At 39.1% G+C, this 21,349-nt stretch overlaps 1 pseudogene; it reads left to right on the top strand.

Annotated features, from left to right (window-relative positions):
* Positions 1-4,230: 4,230 nt before the first annotated feature.
* LOC124107045 (grpE protein homolog 2, mitochondrial-like) lies at positions 4,231-16,897 on the top strand (annotated as a pseudogene).
* Positions 16,898-21,349: the final 4,452 nt, after the last annotated feature.

Below are 21,349 nucleotides of genomic sequence, written 5' to 3'. Positions count from 1 at the left end.
CTCAAAAAATAAAATAAAATAAAATACTTGGGAATCAACCTAACGAAAGAGGTGAAAACATCTACAACAAAAACTACAGAACATTAAATAAAGAAATTCAGGAAGATCTTAGAAGATGGAAAGATCACCCTCTTTCTTGGATAGGCAGAATTAATATTGCCAAATGACCATACTACCAAAAGCACTATACAGATTTAATGCAATTCCATCAAAACCCCAATGAAATTTCTCATAGAAATAGAAAAAGCAGTCATGTAATTCATCTGGAAAAATAAGAGACCCAGATAGCTAAAGCAATCCTTAGCAAGAAGAGTGAAGCAGGTGGCATCACTATTACCAGACCTCAAACTATACTATAGAGCAATAGTAACAAAAACAGCATAGTATTGGCACCAAAATAGACTGGTAGGCCAATGGTATAGAATAAAGGACACAGAGACTAACCCACATAGTTATAGTTATCTTATATTAGACAAAGGCACCAAAAACATATATTGGAGAAAAGATAGCCTCTTCAACAAATGTTGCTGGGAAAACTGGAAATTCAAATGCAACAAAATGAAATTAAACCCCTATCTCTCACCATGCACAAAACTCAACTCAAAGTGGATCAAAGACCCAGGAATTAAACCAGAGACACTGTGCCTATTAGAAGAAAAAGTAGGCCCAAATCTCTATCATGTCAGATTAGGCCCCAACTTCCTTAATAAGATTCCTATAGCACAAGAATTAAAATCAAGAATCAATAAATGGGATGAATTCAAACTAGAAATCTTCTTCTTGGCAAAAGAAACAATCAGTGAGGTAAATAGAGAGCTTACATCTTGGGAGCAAATTTTTACCACCCGCACATCAGATAGAGCACTAATCTCTAGGGTATATAAAGAACTCAAAAAGCTAAACACAAAAATTGTATAGTCCAACCAATAAATAGACCAAGGAACTGAACAGACACCTCTCAGAAGATGATATACAATCAATCAACAAATATTTGAAAAAAATGTCCAGCAACTCTATTAATTAGAGAAATGCAAATCAAAACTACTCTAAGATTTCATCTCTCTCCAGTCAGAATGGCAGCTATTTTTTTTAATATGGCAAATTTATGTTTATTTTTTTCCAATTTTTTTTATTTTTTTTATTAGTTGTTCAAAACATTACAAAGTTCTTGACATATCATATTTCATACATTTGATTCAAGCGGATTATGAACTCCCATTTTTACCCTATATACATAATGCAGATTCACATCGGTTACACGTCCACTTTTTTACCTACTGGCATACTAGTGTATGTTGTATTCTGCTGCCTTTCCTAACCTCTACTATCCCCCCTCCCCTCCCCTTCCCTCCCCTCCCATCCCCTCCCTTCCCGTCTTCTCTCCCTACCCCATCTACTGTAATTCATTTCTCTCTCTTGTTTTTTTTCCCCCTTTCCCCTCACTTCCTCTTATATGTAATTTTGTGTAACAATGAGGGTCTCCTTCCTTTACCATGCAATTTCCCTTCTCTCTCTCTTCCCCTCCCCCCTCTCATCCCTATTTAGTTGTGATCTTCTCATGCTCTTCCTCTCTATTCTGTTCTTAGTTTGCTCTCCTTATATCAAAGAAGACATTTGGCATTTATTTTTTTAGGGATTGGCTAGCTTCACTTAGCATAATCTGCTCTAGTGCCATCCATTTCCCTGCAAATTCTGTGATTTTGTCATTTTTTAGTGCAGAGTAATACTCCAAGAATGGCAGCTATTTAAGAACACAAACAATAATAAGTGTTGACGAGGATGCAGGGGAAAAAGGCCACTCATATATTGCTGGTAGGACTGCAAATTGGTGCAGCCAATATGGAAAGCAGTATGGAGATTCCTTGGAAAGCTGGGAATGGAACCACCATTTGACCCAGCTATCCTCTCCCCGGTCGATACCCAAAGGACTTAAAAACAGCATACTACAGGGACACAGCCACATCAATGTTTATAGCAGTACAATTCATAATAGTTGAACTGTGGAACCAACCTAGATGCCCTTCAGTAGATGAATGGGTAAAGAAAATGTGGCATATAGACACAATGGAATATTACTCAGCATTAAAAGACATTAAAACCATGGCATTTGCAGGTAAATGGATGGAGTTGGAGAATATAATGCTAAATGAAGTTAGCCCATCCCAAAAAAACAAATATCATATGTTTTCTCTGATATAAGGAGGCTGCTTCATAGTGAAGTTGGGAAGGGGAACATGGGAGGATTAGATGAACTCTAGATAGGGCAAAGGAGTGGGAGGGAAAGGGAAGGGACATGGGGGTAAAAAAGATGGTGGAATGGGATGGATATCACTACCCTAAGTACGTGTATGAAGACATGAATGGTGTGAATATACTTTATAAACAACCAGAGATATGAAAAATTGTGCTCTATGTGTGTAATATGAATTGTAATGCATTCTACTGTCACATATAACAAATTAGAAAAAAAAATTTAAAAAAAGAACTGCACCTGACACAAAGGAGGTGCTCAAATGTTTGTTGAATAAATTAATACTAAAGAAATCACATGATTGAAATCAAATTTGTGGACTTTTAACATTTTACAAAAATACAGGTATTTCAAAAATTTCAAGATATTCTAATTCACAGGAAATACCAGAAGACCAAGAAATAAGTTACATAACACCATGAGAAAGTAGGTGCGTATCTATAGGCTATGTGGCATTTCTACAAGAAAACTGACCTGATTTCTTCAACCAGGGGGAAAAAAATAAGATTGTTCTACATTAAAAGATTTATGGGATAAAACAAAAAATGCTGCTGCTCTGAACAAAACAAATATAAACACAAAAAGACACGTGAGGGCTGGGTTTGTGGCTCAGTGGTAGAGCGTTTGCCTAGCACGTGTGAGGCACTGGGTTCAATTCTCAGCACCACAAAATAAAGGTCCCTCAACAACTAAAAAATATTTTTTAAAAATGAGACAAATGGGTGAATCTAAATGTGAACTGAGTCTAAATGGCATTGAATAATTATGGTATTGATAACTTATATTTGTGATAATGCTATTTGTTAGGTAAAACTTTCTCTTTACTTTTTAAAGATACATATGGAAATATTTAAAGTGAAATAAAAATCATTAGATTTTTTTTAAAAAGTCCCCAGTGTCCCCGAAGAGCTGAGTGGATCAACAAATTTTGGTATATCCATGCAATGGGATACCATTCAGCAAGAGAGGGAAACTAATGACTGAGACACATGACAACACTGATGAATCTCAAAATCATCATGTTACATGAAGAAGGACACACGAGTATGTGCTGCATGATTCCATTTACATAAAATTCTACAGAATGTTAACCATCCTACAGTGACAAAAAGCAGACAAGTTGTTACCTGGGACTGGTGACAAAGGAAGGGATAAACTGCAACAGGGCACAGGGAACCTTTTAAGAGAAATCCTCTGTATTTTTATTTGGGCAGTGATTAAATAAGTGCATAACTTGTAATAACGCATCAAAGTATATACTTTCAATAGACCTCACTGTATGTATATTTCTCAATAAAGCTTATTTTTTATAAAGGAATAGATTCTTAGCAGACTATTGTTTCTAAAAAGTAGCCTTAAAATTTAAAAAAAAAATAGAAGTTGTATACTTATGTTGCTTTTATTAAAATGCAAATTTCTGAGGGCAATTGACCAAATGCTAAATTATTTACAATGGAAAAACCCTAACATTGTAACCTGCAAGGGTAAGAGAAAAATTCTTGACGATATCTATTTTGAAGACACAAGTACTCAAAGATTTTGGTATGTATATAGAAATATCAGGCACACTTTAAAAAAAATGTACATATCTTTACATGCATAAAGGCGTATAACATGTTTTGAAATATGCAGATATTGGAGAATGGCTAAATCAAGCTATTAACATATGTATTACCTCATATACTTATGCTTTAGTAGTAATGAGAACACTTAACATCTTCTCTCTTAAAAATTTCCAAGAATGTAATACTTAATTATTAACTATAATCACCATACTGCACAAGGGATGTCTTTTAACTTATTCTTTCTGTCTGAAACTTTGTATTCTTTGACCATCTCCAAAATTCCAGTCCTTAGTAAACACCAATCTACTCTTTGCTTTGATAAATTCAACTCCTTTAGATTCCACGTGTAAGTGAGATCATCCACATTTATTCATAGTTCCTCCTTACTGAGGATGTAAAGCCCTTTTCGGGTATATGTGTCCACGTGTGGATGAGTACCTCACTCATCAGATCCACTGCAGAATCAGGTTTGAGAATGTCAACACCCAACCTTATCCACCAAATTCCAAGTTCAATCATGTAATTAAGACTCTGACTCCACTTTTGATGTTTGACTGCAGACAGTTTTCACATCCCACCACTTCCCTTTTACCTTCTGCCCCACATCTGAAAAAACAGTTAGGAAAACCTACATAAGCTGGAGATATAGCTCAGTGGTAGAGCACTTGCCTAGCATGTGAGAGCCCTGGGCTTTGTCCTTGGCACCATAAGAAAAATAATTGTAAAAAAGGAAAGTCTACATATGTCCTCCAATGTCCCCAGCAGCAATTTAAACCACACAAGCTCTGCTCCACACACAGGAACCCTATCCCCAGCCCCAGCCCCTAACCACCACAATATCCCTAAACCGTTCTTTTTTCCTTGTTCTCTCTCAAGTCATTTTGGATCAGCTCAGGAGTCAGCCCTGCTCTCCTCAGACCTCATTGTTTGAACAATAAACATTTTCGTGTCCTCTTGGTGCATTGTAGTAGTGCCATTGGTTTCAAATATGTGAACAAAATTTAGGGGAGAGAAGAGTCCATGCCATCTAGGCACGGTGATTACAACAATTAGACTCAAGGAGATCTCTGGGCATGGTTATCCTTTACTTATGACTTTTAGGAAAATTAGGAGGATGGAATGGGGGAAGCAGCCAATGTGAGCATGGAAGGTGGTTTCTAAGCTTGTCCTCACATCCTCACCTCCTGATAGTTGTGCCTTTCTCTCTACTTGAGTGTGGCCTAGACCTTGTGACTTACTTCTAATGAATAGAATTTGGCAAAAGTGACAGGATTTCACTTATGAGATTAGGTTACAAAGACACCCTTTCATTTTGCCTGACTTCTCTTGCTCGCTCTAAGGGCAGCAGCCTCCATAGTGTGAGCTTCCCCAGGACGAGGTCCAACTTGGAAGTTGGTCTGCCTCCAGGAGAGCCTTCTGTTGAGATTGCAGCCCAAGACAAACCGCTGCTGCAGTCTGGTGAGCAACCCCCAGGCAGAAACACCAGCTAGTCTGTTCCCAAACTCCTGACACAGAAACTGTGAGGTAGTAAATGTTTTCTGTTGTAAGTCACCAAATTGGGGATGATTTTGTTGCTCAGCAATAGAAGATGAAGGGAAGGACTGAGTTTCTGAGTGGAAGGATTTCTGGAGAATGAAAATAGTTATCAGTAAGAGAAAAAGAGGAAAGATTAATGCCCTGGAGAGCATTGGGAAGACAATAAGGTCATGGCCAAGTTCTAGGCAGCAAACCCGATGCAGGTCTCATGTTGACTGAACCAAGCCACCTGAGATGTAAATGAAACAGAATGATTGTCATGGTGGCCAGAACCCCTGGGGGTTCTGCCATCTAAGAAAGCAAGGGACCATGTCACTTGGGCAGGGAGGCTCTCCCTTTTTGCTACTGATATAAATCTTTGCTAGACCTCATGAGAACACCACGACATGAAGTAATTGCTTCCTTCCTGTAAAAGCAGAGTCCATGAAACAGCTCAAGCCAGGGCTCCTCCATCACCACGGTCTCTTTTACTAACCGTTTTACAGAGAGCAATTTCACACTAATTACAGCCCCGTCTTGATTTCCTGTCATTGTTACTGATTGCCTACAAGAAATTTATGTCTTTGATGAGGTGAAGTTCAGTCTGTTCCTTATTTCAGGAATGGCAAACCATCATTTTATCTGACATCATTTAAAAAAAAAAAAAAAAAAAAAACAGAATTTTCTGCAATGTCATCTGTGGAAAGCTTTACCCTGCTATTATGCTAGGGTGATAAAGGGCATCTAATAGGCACTCTCCCAGTTTCTCTTCACATCAAGTTTCTCCTAATAATTAGCAGCCATCCCCTCACTTTGCTCTGCTTCAGAAGCTTGCCCCCCAGCCCTGCTAGAGTGCTTAACCCAATTCCTGTCTCCCTTGCTGAGCTTCAATCACCTCCACTCAGTTCTTCTTTCTCTTGCTCTTTCCTCTTAGTTTCCAAGCCTTTGGTCCCACAGATATACACTCCCACCAGCAACTATCCCACATCCCCCATCTTCCCTTCCTTCATCTGAATTACTTCTTGACTTCTGATTCACTCCTTGGCCCACAGTAATTTGTTTGATATACCCACCATTATACTCAATTGGATTCAAAATCACCACTGCAAGCAGAATGAGAACAGGGCAGACCTTGAGTAGCTGCCAGTTCTCAGGAGCTTACCCATATGCCCGCACTGGTCCACATTTATCAGTTCATGGATGAGCCAGGAAATGGAACTACAACCAGGATACAGCTGTGAAATAGGAAGCAAGACATCTCTGCTCTCTTGGAGCTACATTTTCTTTCTTTCTTTTTCTTTCTTTCTTTCTTTCTTTCTTTCTTTCTTTCTTTCTTTCTTTCTTTTCTTTCTTAGTTCTAACCAGTTATACATGACAGTAGAAAGCTCTTTGATTCATTGTACACAAGTGGAGTAATTTTTCACTTCTTTGGTTGTACATGAAGTAGGTTGTACATTTGTGCAATCATACATGTACCTAGGATAATGATGTTTGTCCTGGAGCTACATTTTTGTGGAGGAGATGACCCCAAAAGAAAAGCCAAGAAACATACTCAAGCAAGCATGAAGTATTTCAACTATAAGAAGTGTAACAGTAAAAATAAAGTAGGAAAGGGGGTTCAGCAGTGTAGCTGAGGTGAAAGAAATGGGGAGCCAGGGTTTTATAGAGAACCCCAAAGGTACAATGGTCAGGGGAGAAATTTTGGAGCCAGAGGATCTAGGTTCTTAGTTCATCTCTCCAATTGTCTAACTGCGTGCTCTTAGGCAAATAATCTTCACCTCTTGAGACCTTCATTTCTTCAAGCACAGAGCTTGGTAAAGATTAAATGGGTTTAATCAATGTAAAGTATTTAGAATAGTGGCTGAGTTCATAGTAAAAGCTCAATAAATGTTAGCCCTGTACTTCAATCAAAAACTACTGGTTAATTGTATGACTCTGGACAAGTGACTTCATCTCCCAGAACCTCAGTTTTCCCATGGGCAAGATGAAGATAATTAATTTTAGCCATTTAAATTTGATGTGAAAATGAAATGAGATGATGTATATTAAGTATTTTGTAAATCATTTGGTCCATGAGAAATACCCAACTGGTAAATTTAAAATACAGAATACAATGGTAGTTTTAACCAAGTTTTCTTTCATTTCTCTCAGTAATGTTTTAAGGTTTCACTGTATAGGTTTTAGCCTCCTAGTCACATTCCAACTCACCATACTCACATTAGTGTATTCAGAGATGAAATACGGAAGCCACACCTGAGTCGCTGAGAATGCATCCTTACCAAACCAATAATTTAGTGAACTTCTCATTTACTTCTAATCTTTGTAGTAATTAAAGGCCATATTTTTAAAATATACATAAGAGTTGTGAATTGGGTTTTGTAGATCATCTTAGTGGTTCAAGGGAAGCTCTCAACATAAAGAATATCAGGAATGAATCTTTAATAAAAGCAATGGATTGTTGCTAGATTCATGCAGCTTATCTATGTTGTCTGCTTTTAGCATATAGATTCTCAAATATTCAGCTGAGCTAAAACAGCACACCTAAAAAAATTAAAATAAAATAAAACAGCACATCTGACTTGCATGAAAGCCAGATTTCTTTCTCCAGCAGAGAATGACATGAGAGACTGCAGAGGGTGGTGGGGAAAGGGAAGATGTGTTTGTTTTCAGCATCAGATTCAAAGATTGCCACAGCCTTCTCAAAGCTGTCTGTGGAAGACATTTTAGGCTGAAATGGATCCTAAGAAATAGAAGCCTGAATTAAGATTAAAATCTGTGACCTGGGATATGGGACAAAGTTCCCATGTTTCAGAACCAGGGAAAGAACCTACATCAATAGCTTATTCATAAATTCCCCCAGAGTGTCCCAGCTTGAAATTGAAAAAGACAGGGGAGTTATTCATATTTCACATTGTATCAAATGGCCTGTGCCATTTGTGCACCAGGGCTAGCTTCAGGAAAGATGGCAACTCACATCAACAGCATGTGCAGGAAAGGAATCTAATTGAAAGGCAAAATGAAAGATGGGGCCTGATATTTACCAAGTTCCAACAAGATGAAGGTGTTGGTATGGAAATGGATAAACGGATCACTCAGGCCATTGTGTATTCAAAGCATATTCTCTTCTAAGTGGCTCTTCCCATTCAGACAACCCAGTTGAGTTGATTGGCATTTAAAATAATCTTTTTCATATCACATTGTTACAATATTTTGCCACTTGCATTTATATCTTTTGTTTCAAAGATTCTATAAATAGTCTAAATCTCAGAAAGAGTAACAGGAGAGGGGCACTTGATTGTGGCAGGCTGGATGGCTGGGAGCGAGATAAAGGAAGAAACACCATCTGTCATTTAAATGATGGAAGACCTCCTAGGTGGCACTTCATCATTTTGTGTGGCACAGCTTCAGCTCTTCAACTCAGAGAAGCAATGTGTCTCTGAGGTTGGAATAATGAGGCCCTTCCTACCAGTGTCCTGCTGGAAATAGCAGGTGCTCTGGTTCCTGGTTACCCTCACAGCAGCCTGAATTATGACTATGTGCATTAGTCAGGTGGTCCACTTTTGTTCCTGCTTCCTCTACCTGCCAGCTCTGTAATTATTTGGGACAAGTTGCATAACATCTCCAATTGCTGCATCCATAACACCTGGATATGATCTACAGGCAGGTGCACACAACTCTGCTGTGACACTGAAGGAGGTAATATATGCATAGCCACGATACAGAGTCTAGCATGGAGCTAGGGCCCTGTGTGTCAGCAACAGAGACACCATTCAAGCAATAGGGACCTTTAGAGGATTTGTTCTCATGGAGATGTTTTTGGCAAAAAGAGATAATAGGAAATGATAAGAGATAACCATCAGAGAGCACTTGCCATGTACCAGGTAGGATGCATTCTAAATGAATTGCCATGAATCAACTAATTTAATCCCCCAAACATTCCTGTGTGGCAGGTGCAATTGTAATGGTGGTTTTATAGAGATCAGACACACAGAGAAGACATGGTTACTTTATGCACACCAGGTCCCTTTGCAAGTAAGAGATGGAACCAGGGCTTGTGCCCAGGTAGTCTGCCTTTAGAACCCATGAACATGATTTCAGTACTGTCCTATTACAATAACATGTCATTAAAAAAAAAGAAGAAGAAGAAAGTGATGTCCATAAACACATGGGTGATCACTTAGCCAAGTGGAGGTCAGTGTTTATGTCAAATTTACATGTGTATCTATATATGCACCCTAAATATGCATATATAAAAACACATATATACTAAAACTGTATTCCTAACCTGAAAGGACTTGCGCAAGTCAGCAAGCCATCTCTCTGTACCATGGACAGTGGTGCCTTCTTTACATGGCAACCTAAAAATTAATGAAGGAACATGCAGGATAATTTTGAATGGTCCCACTGCATCACAACACATCAATCACTTAAGTCCCTAAAACCAAAACCTAGCCATCCCTGAATCCAACCCCTTCAATAGTTCTCATCCAATGTTCCAATTTATATTTTATAGATCTATAGATTCTGTCTCCTGGGTTTCCATTCCATCCATCCCTTCGTCTCTTTTATCACCACTGCTGCTTTTAATTCAAGCACTTATCATTTTAATTTTATGTTATGTTATGTTATTGTGGTGGTGGGTATTGAACCCAGGGGCACACTATTACTGAGATATATTCCTAGACTTTTAAATTTAATTTAATTTAATTTAATTTAACTTTTGAGACAGGGTCTCAGGGTCTCACTAAGTTTCCCAGACTGGTCTCACACTTGCAATCCTTCTGCCTCAGCCTCCAGAGTTACTGGGATTATAGGCTCATTTTTCTCTTAGATAACTGGATAAGACTCCTAACCTTTCTCCCTGACAATGTTCATGCCCACTCCCCTCACCAAGAAATCCATTTTCCTCATTGCCATTGAAAACTTATTCAAAACACAAACATAAAGTTCAATGCCTTCATCTCAGCATTCAGGACAGCCAAATTGTAACTTTCTTCCAACCAGTGCATTATCTTTGGGGAGCCAAGTGCTGTGCATGCACAATTATATCTCAGCCTCAGAAAACTCTCTGGCACAGAGAAGGAGCTCAAGAATATTTAGCAAATTACTATAACTCTATCAGATTGCAACATAATTTCTTGACAAGTCTTCCAGTTTCACGGGAATGTGCGTTTCTGAGGGTCAAAGATGGTCCCTTTCACCTCTGTATCCAACATTTATCGCAGCATATACAAAGGGAATGTTCAGTGTTTGTTGAATGACTTAATACACAGACAAATAAATGAATAAGCCACATGGGCCTCCAGTATTTCCTTTCCTGTCAACATAACCTAAACCTGATGTTTGCATAGTGTTTAGAGTGAGTGCTCATCAAAAGCAAATCAAGCACAGCTGGAAGATGACGTTATTAAACAAACCAGATTCCAAGAGACCAAAAGGTGCACTGGTTGCATATGTCATGAAAATAAATAAAAACACTTACATGTGAAACCCCAGTTTGAAACTGGAAAAACAAGAGCTTTTTCAGGATACCTATTCAGTCATATTTCTTCATCAGAGGGAATTCGAAATAATCATGTTTTGATATATGTTCTAAAAAGGGCAGAAATCCTACTCAATTGAGGGTCCATGGAAAGCTCTTTTTCATAACCCTTCCCAACAACTCTCACGTCCTTTACATCACCTCCCTGTGAGCTAAGTGTCAGGATCACCATTATTGAGGATGAAGAAATGAAGACCCAGAGAGTTGAAGGTCTTAAGAACAGACCTTGTGGTTCTACATAGATCAGGAGTCAGTGGATCATGTATGTCCAGTTATGTCCCTCAGACTGTCTCATGAAAGGGTGCCTGAGATGAACTTCAGCCTCTACAAGATTCTTTGATATGACCTTCAAACCCACACCTAATTGTGGATATACCTGAGTTGCTCAATCCCATTCACATAACTGAACACCTCCTGAGTTCATCAAGCACTTACTGTGCTTAGCAGAGATTTTGATTTCTATAAACAGAGAAAGAGATTTAACCCAGAATGACCTGAATGTCTTTCCACAGATGCACCAACAATCATAAGTAATTCCTGGTACCAGATTGCTAGACTAGGTAAAGAATGTACTTCTCAAGGTCTATTTAAGAGAAATTTCAGTAACTAAATAAGCATAGATAAACAGTTTAGAAGCACAGATATTTATTTATTTATTTATATTTATTTATTTGAAGTAGTGGGAATTGAACCTAGAACTTTATGCATGCTAGGCAGGTACTCTACCATTGAACTATACTCCTAGCCCTTATAGTGTATTTTATGTGAAAAGCTTGGTTATGAAGTTAAATATAATATTGTTTTATACAAACACAAATATAAACACACACCTAATAAAAAGAGAGCAAATGTACATGCAAAAATACCACCAATGTTTCCTCTGTAGAATGAGATTATGATTGGTTTTTAGTGTCTTCCAAAGACTTGATATTTTTGATATTTGCTACATGTTCAGATTAGAAGTAAATAATCTATGGTGCATAAAAATGTTCTGAACCCAGGCACAGTGGCTCATGCCTGTGATCCCAGCTACTTGGGAGGCTGAGATAGGAGGATCTCGAGTTCAAAGCCAGCTTCAGCAAAAGTGAGGTGCTAAGCAACTCAGTGAGGCCCTGTCTCTAAATAAAATACAAAATAGGGCTGGGGATGTGACTCGTTGGCTGAGTGCCTCTGAGTCCAATCCCTAGTACCTCCCCCATCCCCCCCCCAAAAAAAAACTGTTCTGAGAAGGGAGAGAGATCAAACACAGGCATTTCATGTTTGTAACTTATGATCTCCTTTGCTTCCCTGCAAAGACCAGGATCACCCAGACTCATCTAGTCCTTCCAAGAAAAATTAACCAGCTTTCTTGGTTGATTTGAAAAATCATACTTTTCAAACTGCTTCTTCACCAGTCTGATGTATTAGATCATGACCATTGCCAATGGCCAGAAGTCCAGGCCCTGGGCTAAGGAACTCCAGCCCCAGCTAGGAGGGTAGCATGCACTTGAAAACCTTTAGTTCTCAGGAGATTTGATTTCTCTGCTGTATCATATTGGCTTCCAAAACAGGAGACAACTGGCCACGTTACTAGGGCTACTAGTGCTCAGAAACCAGAAATCCATCACAGAGTTTGAGGTCCCTGGCACAGGGCTTTCCAATTTATGGATTTTTAATTGTGAGCAAATGACACCAGGTTTTGACTTACTTCCCTTTGATATTACAATAAAGAAAACCCCCATTTCCAGCAAAAGGATTGGAGTGATCCAAAGAACAGGTCAAGAGAGGCTGTAATGCCAAACTCTGCCCCAGCCTCCCAGACAGCCACCGACTTCTCTGAATACTAAAGTCATTCATTTATTTATTCAGCAAAATGTTCTGAACCCCTGCAAAAACTCAGGCCCTGTGCTAGGTGGGGGAAACATAAAGGCATCCAAAACACAGAGTATGGTCTAAACACGGCCTATGAGGGATGGAAGCTTAGAAAAAGATGGAGTATAACATAATCTGCAGGGCATTACAGCAGAGGTGTGGCCCAAGGTGTTGGGGACAAAGAGGAAGAAGATACTTACTATAAACTGCTATAGATAGCAGGCTTGAGGCAGCTGGACAGTCTCTACCCTCCTGAGGTGGCCCAGGAAGATAGAATGACAAACAGACCCCACAGTTCACACCAACCCAGACACCAGCTGGTTGGAATTAGCAAGAAATCTGCATTGAGAATATGTGCAAGGAAATTTCACTTTACAACTGGTAAATGCATACCATGATTCAAACAAATTGCCAGAACTTGTCTTCCAGCAGAGATAATATTTGATGGGATTAGGGTGTTGGAGGAGTGGTGAAAAGTTCTCACTATGTTATATCTACTTTTCTTTATCCTACTGGTGTCTTAGTCTCAGCACTGTAAAACGCAGCAGCTCTTAACCCTGACTGCGCGTTGGATTAACCTGAGGCCATGTTGGAAAATCTTGATGTTCAGGCTCTATGCAGACTATTAGAAGAATGTCATTGGCCATATTTTAAAAGTTCTCCAAATTGTCCTAATCTGAAGCCTGAGTTGAAAATACAAGTGTTATCCCTAACAATCCATGTATAGCAATTTTGAAAAGCTTATTTCTTGTATTGTTGATTAGTTTTGTTGTAAACTAAATATAACCCAGGATCACATAAATCCTCAGTGAATAGCCAAGGTGTCTAACAGCTTATCATCAGCCACATCAACTCAGAACTGATACTTCGAAACTTAACATCTTTAGTTTACTGTATTAGCTGTATTACGACAACTCCATAAACATTATACATAAACAAATTGTAGTGAATGTTAAGTCCGATAGGTCAAGAAGGAAGAAAAACAGAAATTTATATATATTGACCAAGTATTGTGAGTTAAGCATTTTATGTAAATTGTATTTTTTAGTATGCATATTAATCTTCCACAGTATTTTTGAAACATTAAGTTATGAAATCACATTAGTGGGTCACAACCAGTATTTCTTCAATAAAATGCAAAGGAAAAAGAGTGAACCAAATATAATAATGGGACACATCATTTAATAAAAACTCTGTTTTAATTATACCTGTGTGGATATATGTTTGTGTCTAGCATATTGTATTGTGATATTAAATTGTCTTTCTTATTCCAAGAAATATTTGAAAACCACATCTATAGAGACGATTATTATTAAACCTGGTTTACCGATGCATAATCCGAGGTTCAGAGATCTTAACCAGCCCACCCATGATCACATGGCTGGCAGTGGCAGAACCCATTTCATGAGCCAATACACTACACTCTCTCCCAGAGAATGCAGGCTTTCCTATGAATAAATAAGATATATCTGCAGAGGGAAGACACACACACATGTTAACAATTACTATTTTTAAAATAATACGAGTTTAATGACAGTATTGCAACTTCTCAGTTTTATTGTTGAGACTTAACATTTTCCAGACTCACTGATTTATGAACTGTCACAACCCTCGCCACAGTTCCAACCCCAGCTAAGTTTTCTTTTCACTTTCATCACTTCTAAGCTTGGTTGGAACTCCTCTACTGTGGGCTCCTTTGGTTTAGAGTTCTTTCCTTTGTTATCGCAGGCACATCATTTCACCATGAGGTGCCACTGACGCCCTTCCTGGCTCCCCCAGCTTCAGGCAAGGTGCAACCTTCCCAACACTAAACCTGCTAGCCCAGGGCAACACCTGGCCATCTTGGCAGGGCCTACAGGCGGAGGGCTGAGTGGACACATTTGCACATGAGCACTGCACCTGGATAAATAGGACTCACCCTTGTCAGCTCCAAAGACAATATTGCTCTGCCGGATCATTTTACTAGCTACATCCTCAGCCATCTGACAGAGTAATTCCTTCCCCACGCTGTCTGTAAAACCCCAAGAATGCCTCTCATGAGCAAGACAGCCTTCAGAGTGGTTTTGACAATTTGGAAATATTACTAAAGTAATAATTTAGTGATTTTCTGTGTTTTTCTTCTTGAGCCTCCTCTGTTTCTTCAAGACCCACAGACTGTTATTTTCACTGTGGCTAAGCAAAGCCCCGATCTTGTCCACAAAATTCTTTAACCTAATGAAAAATGATCAGGCAAAAGTACTCAAACCCACAAAATTGGAGGGAAAGCCCACACAAGGCCACCGCTCGCCATACACTCACAAAGCCAGTGAGGTTTCCACCTGCAGATAAATGTTATTTTGGTAGGATCTGAAGAACATCACGGAATGAGGAGCTGTCACAAAGGGACTGAGTTATGGAGAACAGCTTTGAGAGCAGAGCTGCCTCTCGGGGTGAACCAACAGCCCTGGCTGCTGAGGTAAGAGACATTCTGTCTTCACGCAGGGAGGAGACAGTGACTCTGCCAGTCTCGCTCTCTCTCTCTCTCACGCTATGAATAAAGAGAGACAGAGTTGAGCTGGGTGCTGTGGTGCATGACTCTAATCTCAGTGACTCTGAAGGCTGAGGCAGGAGGACCATAAGTTCAAGGCCAGCCTGGGCAAATTAATGAGACCCTGTCTCAAAGAGAAAAAGAATTGGGAGTGTAGCTCAAAGAGAAGAGCACTTGCCTAGCATGTGTGAGGCCCTGAGTTCATTTCCCAGTGCTGAAAAAGTCAGGGTGGTGGAGAGAACAGGACTAGTTACCTATCTGTGGAGTGATGCAGAACAAATACTAACAAGAAAAACAAGGAAAAGAGCATGTGTGTGTGTGTGAATATAACACGTGGCCTCTTGTTGAAAAATTAATAAGAATTTCAAGGTGGTGACAGCAGAGCATTAAAACAAGCATAGAGGGCTACATTTTGGGGACCCTCACTGGCCCTGTCACTTGTCATTAAACAAAATAAACTCTTCTTCTAACCCAAGCCCTATAATCATGTGTGCCCATTTTTATACACTCTAGTTGCCATGTTCCGATATAATTATATAACTAACTAGAATAGTTATTTTACATGTGTTATCATTTAATCCTGACAAAAACCCCCAAAATAAGAACTGCTGTCATTCCCATTTTGCATATGATATGAAGACACCGAAACTTAGGGAGGATATCTTATTTGCCTAAGATAATTTACTAGAAAGTGGCACTCAGCCTAAGTGTGAGGAGACACCTGTCACAGGAAAAAATTTAGCGGGTGCAAAAAAACAAAACAAAACAACTCAGTTATCAAGCAAAATACTGATTTAATACAATGTTTTAAACTTTTTATGTTGAGGTGACTGTGAGTTCACTTGCAATTGAAAGAAATGATAACTACCTTTTTTCTTTTTTTATTTGTTCTTTTTAGTTGTACGTGACAGTAGAATGTATTTTGGCATATCATGCATACACAGAGTACAACTTATTCTAATCAGGATCCTGTTCTTGGCCTCCTGGCCTTGAATAGCAGTTCTTTTGGCAGTTTGTTGGTGAGGTAGAGAAATGATCAGGAAGAAAAAATAAACCCTTCTGGGTATGGCTGCACCCATTCAGCACTGCCACCCAGAGAACTGCTGGTGAAGACTGCAGTTCTGAGGACCCTCCCGATAAGCCTGGGCTCTCTCTTGCTGAACGAGCCTTAAAGCTAAAAGCTGTTAAACGGGAGAAGGAAGCCCAGGATTTAACACTGAGATACCAGACAGTTGTAGCTGATTGTGAAAACACAAGAAGAACCCAGAGACATGTGGAAGACGCCACGATATTTGGAATCCAGAGTTTCTGTAAGGACTTGGTGGGAGTAGCAGACATTCCGGAAAAGACAACTGAGTGCATTTCTGAAGAAACAAAACCTGGGGACCCGAAGTTCACTCTGGAAAAAGTTTTTGGACTACTGTTACTTTGAGAAGCAAAGCTGAGAAGTGGGTTTGCCAGCTTGGCCTGGAGAAAATGACTCCATTGGTGATACACATGATCCTCATGAGCATGAATTCCTCATGTGCCAGCTGGTGTCTGGGTACAACCTGGCACAGTGGCATCAGCAAGGCAAGATGGCGACAAACTTCATGGCCGTACTTGGACTAACTCAAGTGGCAGTAGAGTCTCAGACAAGATTATGAACAGGCCATGAAGAACTGAAGGTTCTCCCAGAGTACAGTCACCTGTGTTTCCTTTATTTATTAAACTAGGTTTGTATTGTACATGAGGCACTTCATGTGACTTGATTGGGATTTAGTCATACTGGCTTTATTTCTATGATACTCTCTTGATATCGTGAGATCTGCTTGGTCTCATCAGAAGTCTTGCCAGGGAGCATTTGAACAATGTGACAAGTGTTTCTATGGCCTTTATCAAAATATGTTTATAAAAGTTATTTTTAAATTGGTACTTTGATGACTTTGAATCCAAAATCCTCTTCTTAACCACGTATTTTCAACTAGTGGTTGAAATTAGTACAGTATCTTGTACAGTGTCTTGTATTTTGTGGGAAAAGGGGACAGCATGGATTGGTCCAATATTTGGGTATTTAGATGTTAAAGCTTTACACTTGTATATGTTTAGATTGTTTGGATTGGTTTTTATATACATAGATTTTTCAGGATTTCCCCTTTTTGTTTTATTCTTTTCTGTTTAGCCATCTTTTGTCCTTATCGTCCCTGCTAGGCTTCATACTTGCTTTGTTTTGGGAAACCTACCCCTTTCCAATTCCATTTGGAAAGCAGGAAGCATTAGAAAATTCAAGATCCCTACATCCCTTTAAAGCAAGCAATTATTTTTTAGCTTCACTAGGTATACAATAATTTCAGGTAAACTGAGGCAGCACCAATAGCTAATGACAGACATTTTGGAAAAGACTGTATTGATAATTGAGTCTATATTGGTAACTACCTATAACCGCTTATTCCACCAGCCCCAACTCCTATGTCCTATTGGTTAAATTTGCCTTAGGATCCTAGATTAGATTATGAGGAAAGGTGATCAGGACAAAATGTTACATTCCCACAATTTCTCATTTCACTTGGTTATGTTGAGATTTCTTTTTGGTTTAATTGGTGCTAACAAATCACTGCCTCTCTTACATTGACAAACATTTTTTGTTTTGTTTTTGAAATGCTGGAGATGGAACCCAAGATCTCATGCATGCTAGACAAGCGTTCTGCCACTATGCTATATCCCCAAGCCAGATAAGTTTAAATCCTTAGTTTTTGTATCCATCTTAAGTCATATTTGTATAAAAAATCTAGCTTCCCTCTTATGTATTAACCTCCTAAAGTTAATGAATCTATGTGGAGTTTTTTTTAGTCTTACAACTGGTATTATATAAAAGATATGTCTAATAAATGACTTAATTAATAATAATAATAATAATAAAAGGATACTGTTCTTATGGTTGTACTCAATGTGTACACAATGTCACCTGTGTTTCCTTTATTTATTAAACTAGGTTTGCATACCTAGTGTGAGTATTCAAATACAAGGCTAGGAAAGCTATGAGCAATTAATTCTACTGTATTTTCTATTTTCATCCCCTTCCCTTCCCTTCATTCCCCTTCAACAAATCCAATGAACTTCTCTTCCCCACCCCATGTATTGTGTGTTAGCATCCACATTTCAGAGAGAACATTCAGCCTTTGGTTTTTTGAGATTGGCTTAATTCACTTAGCATGATAATCTCCTCTTCCATCCATTTACCTGGAAATACCATAATTTCATTCTTCTTTATGACTGAGGAATATTCCATTGTGTATATATACCACATATTCTTTATCCATTCATCTGTTAAAGGGCACCTAGGTCGGTTCCATAGCTTGGCTATTGTGAATTGAGCTGCTATAAACATTGATGTGGCCACATCACTGTAGTATGCCGATTTTAAGTTTCCTTTGGGTATATTCCAATGAGTGGAATAACTGAGTCAAATGGTGGTTCCATTCCAAGTTTTCTGAGGAATCTCCATACTGCTTTCCATAGTGGTTGCACCAATTTGTGGTCTTACCAGCAATGTATGAGTGTACCTTTATCCCCACATCCTCACCAACATTTATTGTTAATTGTATTTTTAATAATTGCTATTCTGACTGGAGTGAGATGGAATCTCAGTGTAATTTTAATTTGCATTTCTCTAATGTTGAACATTGTTTCATATATTTTTGACCATTTGTATTTCTTCTCTGAAGTGACTGTTCAGTTCCTTTGCCCAATTATTGATTGGGTTGTTTTTCTTTTGTTGTTGTTTTTATGAGTTTTTTTGTTTGGTTTAGTGTTAAAGTTTTTTGAGTTCTTTGTATAACCTGAAGATTAATGCTCTATCTGAGGTGCAAGTGGTAAAGGTTTTCTCCATTCTGCAGGCTCTATGTTCACATTCTTGATTGTTTCCTTTGCTGTGAAGAAGCTTTTTAGTTTGATACTGCATCATTTATTGGTTCTTTATTGTACTTCTTGTGTTTTCCGAGTTCCTAAGGAAGTCAGTTCCTAAGCTGACATGATATAGGGTTGGACCTACTTTTTCTTCTAGTACTAGCTTCCTTTTTCTTAGTTTATTCCAACAATGACACTTTGTAAAACCATAGTCTAATATCACAATGAGGATATAAATATTAATAGATCAAGATACAAAAGATTTTCATGCTCACAAACATTTCTCATGTTCTTCTTTTATAAATACTTCTGAACCTCTAAATTCACTCCTGTGATCCCCACCTGCTCTAGCATCATCCATCCATCCCACCTTTAGTCTGAAAGATCCCCAGAGTGCTACCTCCCTCTTAAGAATTAGAAGGAAAATGTGGTGAGATCCATTCCCTGAAATACCTTGTTGTGTCTCTGATATCATTTCCACTCTGGTAATATTTATATTTGTTGTACAAGAAAATCCATTGCAGAACATTTTTGTTAACGTGGAGAATGTTGTCAGGGTGACTGTTCCTTCTTAAATCCTCTCTAGAGCTACATAATACTGTCACTTCCCAAATTCTAGGCTATAGATGCTGCTCTGACCCCTTGTAGCACTGTTGTTTGCCTAACACTAACCCTATACTCCATACCCCCATTTCCTCTTTCCTAAAAGAATTGTATTTTTATTTTTATTCCTCCTTCTGTGAGCATCCTATTTTTCTAGGGAAGCTAGCTTTATCTTTGAACCAGAAAGTGTATCTTTATTTGTCTAAGCCAATTAGGTGGACCTATTTACTTCTGGTGCAGATATGGGCATATGATATAATTTGGGCCCAGGAAATATGAGAACTGATGACCTGGGGCACCTGTGACCATCTTGCTGTCCCTCGGGTGTTAGAATCAAAAGAATTTTAGGAAGATGGACATGGAGCCCAGACATCCAATGGCTGGCTACAGTAGCCCTTGCTTTGAACAGATGTTAGTTGAGAGAGTCAGTGCCCTTCTTATTTAATCTGGTTGCATTGTGAGTTTTACTACTTGCAGTTGAAGCCATCTTACCTGACTACCTAAGATTTGAACCCAGGTACAGAGGAGTCTATGCCCTTTCTCACTGTATCACAGTATAGGAATATCTGATCTCAAAGGCCCTATTATCTATTTATTCATATTTATATTAATTGTATCTGCAGCTTATTTTAAATTGATTCTTTTCTTCTGCAAATTCTTAGTTTTTCCTTCCAGGTGATACTCGAGGTTGGACATTTCCCTGGCTCGCAACAGTAATGAAAACCATATGCCGCTTAATAGGACGGGCATCACAGCAGGCCCAGATGCAAGTCCCCACAGGTGATTTATGTACAATGGGGAAAAAGCCTCACAGGTAATCAACAAAATGACATCACAGTATGTTGGCTTCACCCTTTTCTGCCCACTGTGTTACCAAAATCACAAACATATGGGAGGACAAATGAGCTGATTGTCTGGGGTGGGCCAGGCAGGGACAGAGCCCAACACCAGATTTGCTTGGCCAGGCCATATTTTCCTGAGGTGCTTTAGACAGCATATGGATGATGCAGCTGCAGATCTTCGCTCTTCTGGTTTGACACCCCATGATGCAAGGAACTGCCACGATGGTTGGTATGAGTGTGGTGCTCAATGCCCCCGGAGCTGCTGGTTTTGCTGTCTCACTGAGCCATGCTCACCTGTTCCCCCTACTGCTACAACACTTGATTGCTACTCAGTCAACACAGGCTTTGTCAACACCCACAAAAATCAAAGGACAGAAAAAGGCTGATACTACAATAGTGCTTCTATGGGCATGCAAGCCCCTGGTTATTGTTACATTGCAGATGATTCCTGATGGCCCAGGTCCTGCACTTCTAACAAGCTCCTAAGTATAACTGATGCTGTGGACCTGTGGGCCACACTCTGAGTAAGGCCCCTAATCAGTAAGACCTGATTTTGAATTCCCTAAGATAAAATCCATGCCTTGATGAGAAGAACTTACTTCTTGTAATCTGGCTTGGTTTGACCTGGTTAAACAGAGTCTGGCCAGCTAGTCCCTCTCCAGTGGTTGAAATCATGACATGGTGGGGGTGGGGAGAGAGGTGAAAACTTTCAGTGAGAGAACATAAAAAAAGATATGAAGAGGGATATTACCTGGTACTATTGAAATT

Source organism: Marmota monax, unplaced genomic scaffold (genome assembly GCF_021218885.2).
Source record: "Marmota monax isolate L192 unplaced genomic scaffold, Marmota_monax_Labrador192_F-V1.1 WCK01_AAM20220418_F8-fsc00003, whole genome shotgun sequence".
Lineage (NCBI taxonomy): Eukaryota > Metazoa > Chordata > Mammalia > Rodentia > Sciuridae > Marmota > Marmota monax.
This window is presented reverse-complemented; position numbering and strand designations above follow the sequence as displayed.